The sequence below is a fragment of the Echinops telfairi genome, unplaced genomic scaffold (genome assembly GCF_000313985.2).
Source record: "Echinops telfairi isolate 266 unplaced genomic scaffold, ASM31398v2 ScPeMD7_18;HRSCAF=68, whole genome shotgun sequence".
Classification (NCBI taxonomy): domain Eukaryota; kingdom Metazoa; phylum Chordata; class Mammalia; order Afrosoricida; family Tenrecidae; genus Echinops; species Echinops telfairi.
This window is the reverse complement of record NW_022103915.1, coordinates 79,014,160-79,021,664: the sequence shown is the minus strand read 5'-3', so window position 1 is coordinate 79,021,664 and position 7,505 is coordinate 79,014,160.

Genomic DNA, 7,505 nt, shown 5'->3' with positions numbered 1-7,505 from the left:
TTATAAATTATTCTCAGATTCATATACCATTAACCTTCTACCCAAGATACTCAAGCTATCTTACAATAAGATATTAAGTCATGAAACTCAAAAGGTATTTCCAAATAATTTGAATGAAAAAAATGTAGTGCTAGTTATTGCTAAAAATACAATTAAGAATTTAGAAAACATAATATATTTAATGAAAAAATAAAGAACAAAAAGTTTTCTTGGTAGTCCCCAAGGAAATCAGTGGTACTGATAACTAAATAATTAGAATTGGGACTTTGTGAACATCTTTATTAACTTTATATTAATTTGCAAAGTGAGGAAAGCAAATAGAAAAAAATCTGATTCCCAGAAGTTATTTTTAATTATGAACAAAATAAATAGGAACCATAATAAAGGTGATAGTCACCTAATATACATATAAAACCAAATAAAACTTCTGAAATATAGTTTTCTTTGTATATTTTATAATGAATTTCATAACATACTCCTCAGTAAGTCACACAAATTATGTTCTATTTTATAGCTATACTAATAGTACATATGGTTGTAGGAAAACAATATATAGATATGCATATAATATATAGGAGACCCGGGGTTCTGTGATTAAATGTTGGGCTGTTAACCAAAAATTTAGCACCTCAAACCCTCAAGACAAAAAGAAGATGCTGTCGGATCTGGGAAACCCTATATAGGTTTATTATAAGTCAGAAGCCCCTCAATGAAGTATACACTTAATACAGATACAGATACATATCATAGTATATAAATGGACCATGGTAAGTCACTGAACAGTTAATGGCTCTTCAGGAAACTAAGTATCATTCAGGAATTTGAAGGAGCAAGGAAAGTGGCATATCTATCCCAAACAAACCCACAGTCATCACACTGGCAAAGCCACACAATAATAGTCAATGTAGTTAGAACAGAGCTAGGATAGCCTCTCTACATCATGTATAGTGAAATAAGCGTTCATTTCATGAAAGCAATTTCTTTTTGCTTGTGTTACTTGTGATTTATTTCACCATTGAAATCAACAAGGCCTTTTAGGCTACACATTCAACAGAATCAACACAGAGGAATGGGGATGTTTCCTTAGATGTATCAATGACTACCATAGTGTCACTATCTTCCTGTCTTCTTGCAAAACGTAATTAAATTAAAAACACTTATCATTGTCGATAAGAAGTTAAAAGCTAGCCAATTATTAACCAAGTAAATTCAAGAATTTAAAGGGATTTGAGGGCCAATCTTTTAAAAGTATTTGAAAGAATTATCGCTATGTAAATGCCTCTACACTGTATGTAAACTAGCAACTTCACATGGATTTAGATGACCTAGAAAGAAGCTATGTAACAAGGTGTATGTTTGAGGGTAATGGATAAGGAGAGTTCTGAAAAATTGCCATTTAAAAAGGAAAAGAGAAAAATAATGATCTTCATATTGTTTAATTAAATTGATCACATAATGCATGGTGAAGAGAAAAAAATGAAGTGTTTTCTGCTTTCGTTTCTCTTATGTAGTGTGCAAGGAACCCTGGTGGCATAGGAGTTATGCATTGGGCTACAGTCCACAAGGTCAGCAGTTTAAAACCAGCAGCAGCTCCGTGGGAGAAAGACAGGGCTTTCTATTCTTGTAAACAGTTCCAGTCTTGGAAACTCACAGGAGCAGTTCTATTCTGTCCTGTAGGGTCGCTTTGAGTCCGTATTGGCTTGATGTTGGTGAGCTTGGCTTGGTTATTCAGTGGTCAGAATGAATGGCAGAAAACGACATTGCCGTAGAATTTTTGTGTTATCATTACGATCATTTATCTTTTGAAACACCCTTTTTAAGTTCTTGCAACCGTAATCAACATATTACTTTTGTACTTTTTAATTTCTAAATTCTTATGCGTTAACACCACTGCCCTTAAGTCAATTTCCAGGTAAAACAACCCTACAGGACAGAGTAGAACTGCTCCTTAGGATTTCTGAGGTGAGCACACAGACTCCTCTCTCACCAGGAAGCAGCTGGTGGGTTTGAACTGCACATCTTGCAGTTAGCAGCTTTGCACTTAACCACCTGTGCAAACAAGACAACTTTTTATGAGATACCCAAGTCTAAGGCCACAGCTATAAGTCAACGGCAACTCACAGAAACCCTACATAGGCTTTCTAAATCTGTGTGTCCTTTTTTGTTTATCATTTTATTGGGGGCTCGTACAACTCTTATCACAATCCATACATACATCCATTGTGTGTCAAGCACATTTGTACATTTGTTGCCTCCTTATTCTCAAAACCTTTGCTTTCTAAAACTGTGTATCTTTACAGGATCAGTTAGCCTTATCTTTTTCCTAAAGAGCAATTGGTGATTTGAACTGCTAACCTTGCAGTCAGCAATACAAAATTATGAAATATATGATGGGTAATATTATTAAATAGGCATACCTTTCATAAATGAGTAACTAGAGGCTTAGAGAGATAGGGCAATGTATTTGACCAAACAGATTAGAAACTTACATTTCTATTTCAAAACCTATACACCTAATGACTATGCATGACAGACCTGAAAGTTATTGTATCATTTTATGAATGAAAAGAGCTAAATCTCAGGATACTTCATAACTTCTCCAAAGTTAAACAAATAGTAAGAGAACTAAAATTAGATTATAATTCAACAATTCCTTAATCCATGGCTATTTTTATATTTCATTGTCTTTATTGCTCTCTATTTTGAAGTTGAATTTTGTCATCAATATATTTTTATTTAAATATTTAAATCAAAGAATGATTGTTTAGAAATATATCTATATTTATATAAATATATCTATATAAAATCATATCTATATATTTTGCCATTATTATGAAGTAAGGGAATTATTTTGTTAGTCCAAGATTAAACTTATTGATTTATTCCTTCAAATTGGTGCATTGACTTGATAGGAGTGAGTTGTTTATTTTTTAAATTTAATATCAATACAAACATATATTTATATTAGTCATTATATAAATATATAAATTTAGTTTAAAATTTAGTTTAATTGAATCTGTGGAATAAAAGAAATTGAAAAGTTAAATATCAACATTCCCATGATTGCTTTAGGTAATCCAAAATCTTTGGCATCTGATAGGTGTATTGTCTGCTTTCCACATAATGAAGACAAAAATAAAAGCAGGTAGTATGCTAAATGTTTACATTAGTTACATAATTTAATCTTTGTACTATTTTAAAAACATAGGGTTTTATTTTTATAATTTTATGAATAGTGGGAATGATAGAGAATATTATCTTACATACAAATATCACATCCCTAAAAATAGGAAATTACAACATTCAACCCCAATTATATCTGTATAATTTTTTTCCTATATGACCAGCATTATTTCTTACTTCGGGAAAATAGGACAAAGAAAAAAATGCATTTTAAAAATAGAGCTATAACATTTCACCTTTTAAATTTGTTTCTGTCTAGACCACAAAAGGAACACACAGTTAATTAATTATCCAAACAAAGTTTCATTATGGGAACTCATTAATGAGTTCCAAAATGTTGATAAGATGCTTCTACTTGCTACTACCGAGAGACAGTTAAGATCAAAATACTAGTTGAAATCTACTGAATATGGAAATTAGATATTTACATTAATGTAAATATATTTTAAACTTTTAACGTTCCATGAATTAAACATTGAATTTTATTCCTCCTGTCCCTGGAGAGTATATTGTCTTATGTACTGCAAGTATATATGTGTGACTTGACTGTACATATAAAACAGAGCAGTCTGCTTTAGATGGGGCTTAAGAAATTGTCTTAGTTCACATTTTCCCTAATTTTTGACCACCGACACGCACTATCACCCACTTTATTAATTAGCTTTATTTATAATAGTTTTGACTGACTATAAACAAAAACGTAATTTATCCTCAAAAACCCATGTGCTTCTGTAATCTCATTTATTATTTTTAAATTTTAGTTATTTTATTGACATCTAATTCACATACCATACAATTCCATGGTGCAAATATACTAAAAAGAGGTGTGCCATCATCACCACAATCAATTTTAGAATCTGTTTTCATTTTTTGACTGGTTACCCATTCTCCCCAAGATCCCCTGCCAGAACACTAAGAAATTACAAATCCAGGGACTGTCTCTACAGATTTTCCTATCCTGGATTTCATATTAAAAAAAAGTACCCTCAAAAGAATCCAACAATAAAAAGGAGAGAGAAACCTCAATTGAAAGGAAACTCTTTGGGGAATTCTAGTAAAAGAAATCACCCTGATTTAAATTGCAAAATAGAAATTTTTAAGAAAATAGAGGGGTATTAGATTAAATATACATCTTGGCCAGCAATGGTTCTGAAGGCATCAGCATGCATTTAACTGTGCAATTTCTAATACTTTTTTTTCCATAAAAAATTGATACTTGTATCTAAAAATACTTATCAGAAGTCTGCATTTCAATGTTATAATTGGTAAATCCATTCAGTATTAAGTCCCTAGAATGATATTACAAAAGTCCCTTCCCCCATCAATCACCACCCCCTTCCCGGTCATGCTCCTTCTCAAGCCCCCCTACCCCCCCCCACCCCTACCCTCTGCACCAGATGCATTCTAATTTTCTCTGTTTCTTGTCTAGAGGACGATAATACCTAGATGGGGTTTCTGCCTAGGGTGCATCTGTGGAAGGCACTTGCTGGAAATCAGAAGGGCAAGGTCAAAAGGTTGGCATGTTTGTCTGCACTTTCCTGCGCTGCGCTGCCAGGACTCTTCAAGGAGGTCAGCTCCACTTGGGGGTCTGCAAGTACCTGCATTAGCAGCTCCTCTATCCTTCGGACTCTCCATGGGTGCCAGTTGTATGATTCCCTTCCAGGAGCTCTTTAGTTCTAGGAACGAGAACTGCTTGCCATTCTTAATAATCCTTAAATTCCTCATCATTTCTTAAGGGATGTCAAGAATTTCCAACTTTTGTAAAGACCCTTCCCAAGTGTATAAAATTGGGGAAAATGGCCAAAAAGGTGAGAGATATTCAAAAAGTTTGTGGACAAATTCCATTATCTTTTCATTTCATTTTTTCCCTGGGATTTTTGGAAGCCCTTTGTACTGCTCTCATAGAGTTTACATTCTGGTCTGAAAACAGTCACCAAATGTATCGGATGCAAGACAACGATGGCACACAGGAGGGAAATTAAGTCAGAAAGGGGCACTGGGAATGGTAGCGACTGGAGTCCACAATTTTTAAAAAATATATTTATCTTCTCTTGTCTATTTAGACTGGTTTTTTTTAATCTATCTTCAAGTTCATTAATTCTCTCTTTCACTGTCTTGAGTCAGTTATTTAGTCGGATTTGAACTTTTTTTCTTCAGCAGTTATACTCTTTAATTTCGCAATTACCATTTGCTTGTTTTTTCATAGCCGCATCTCTTTAAATTCTCTATGTTGAAAGACTAAACATTTCCAGAGCTGAAACATTCACAAACCCCGAGGGGTTTACTTTTGATTAACAGAAATATATTTACCAAAAGCACAACACAGTACATAAATTTTTATACAACAAAAGTCCCAGTAATTATAGAACTATTACTACATGAGCACAGCATACCTCTAAGATTTTGAGAAAAATTTACTTTACAATTATAATTTTCACTAAAATACAAAAGATGTACTATCTTAAGAATTTTAAGAGAAAATGATGGCATAGTATGGTAGAAAAACTAAAAATCTTTTAAATACTTTTTTTTGGAGAACGGAGAAATTAATTGATAGCTGTGTCAATAAGAATAGATATCTTCCTAGTGGAACTCAATGTATTGCTGTAAATTTATACTGTTTTGTCATTTTTCTGTAGTTGTATCCAGTACTTTGAGATCAGACATAAAATATGGCAGCTGCATGGATAAATAAAAAGTGTTAAGGTAACATGTTTAAATTTTAATGTAAACTTATACAACCTACACACACATCCAATCTCTCTCCCCACATGCACACACAAAATGTTGCTCATTTCATTTCCTTTAGCTATTACTCTAGAAACACATGTAACATTGTCTCACATTTCACAGATAACTGATTAGAGCATACACATATTTCAAAAGTGTATCTACACATATGGTATGCATTAATTTTTCAACTGAATTTAAATGATTATAATATTTCCAAGTTCATTCAGTTAAGATGCAAGAGTCTTAATGAGTCTACTTTTTTTTTAACAGACGAGTAAACCGTGCTGTTATTGTTGTTAAGTGACATTGAATATGATGTGACCCCTAGCAACCCTATGCATAACAGAATGAAGCCTGCCCGGTACTGTACCAGCCGCACTGTTGTCATGAGTTTGGAGCCCACTGTTGCAGCCAATGTGTCAGTCCATTTCCTTGAGGATCTTCCTCTTTTTTGATGATGTTCGATTTGACCAAGCATGATGTCCAGTTTTTTAGGCCTGATCTCTCCTGATAACATGCCCACAGCATAGGAGACAAAGTCTCACCATCCTCCTCCTTCGTAAAGGGCTTTCTGGTTGGCCTTCCTTCAAGACAGATTGATTTGTTTTTCTGGATGTCTGTGGTACTTTCAATATTCTTAATCAGCAGGATTATTCTAATACATTAATTCTTCTGTAGTCTTCTTTACCCAGTGTCCAGTTTTCCCCTTCACATGAGGTAATTGGAAATACAATGCCTAGGGTCAGGAACACCTCAGTACGCAAAGTAACATCCTTGATCTTCAACACTCTAAAGAGGTCACGGGCGGCAGATTTAACCAATGCAATGTCATTTGATTCTTTGGTTTGCTGCTTCCATGACCATTGATTATGGATTCAAAAAAAGTGAAATCCTTGACAAGTTCAATCTTTTCTCAATTTATTTGGATATTATCTATTGGTCCAGTTGAGAGAATTTTTTTATACACTGAATTGTAACCCATATTGCATGCTGCAATTGTTAATCTTCATCAAGTGTTTCATGTCCTCCTCACATTTAGCAAGAAGGGCTGCGTCATCTGCATATTGCAAGTTGTTACTAAGCCTTCCTCTAATCTTCCTCTAATGCCACACTCTTTCTCATACTCTCCAGCTTCTCTGATTATTTTCTCAGCATACAGATTGAACAAGTATGATCTGTTTGAACCATTGCCTCTTGATCCATGTACAGATCCCACATGAGCATAATGAAATATTCTAAAACGCGACAAGTCATCTGCGCTCCAATGTTTATTGCAGCACAATTCACAATCGCAAAGACTTGGAAACAGCCTAAGTTTCCATTGATAGACGAGTGGATTAGTAAACTCTGGTACATACACACAATGGAGTACTATGCAGCACTGAAAAGCCCAGACAATCACATGAAACCCCTCACCTCGTGGGAAGAGCTGGAAAGAATCATGCTAAGCGAGGTAAGCCGAAAGCAAAAGAACAGGTATAACATGAGCCCCTGAGGTAAGTACAATCAGCACGTCAGGAATAGAAGAATAAACACCTATCTCGCAATAAACAGATGGAAGCATAGACAGTGGAGGGAGGGCAGGCCAC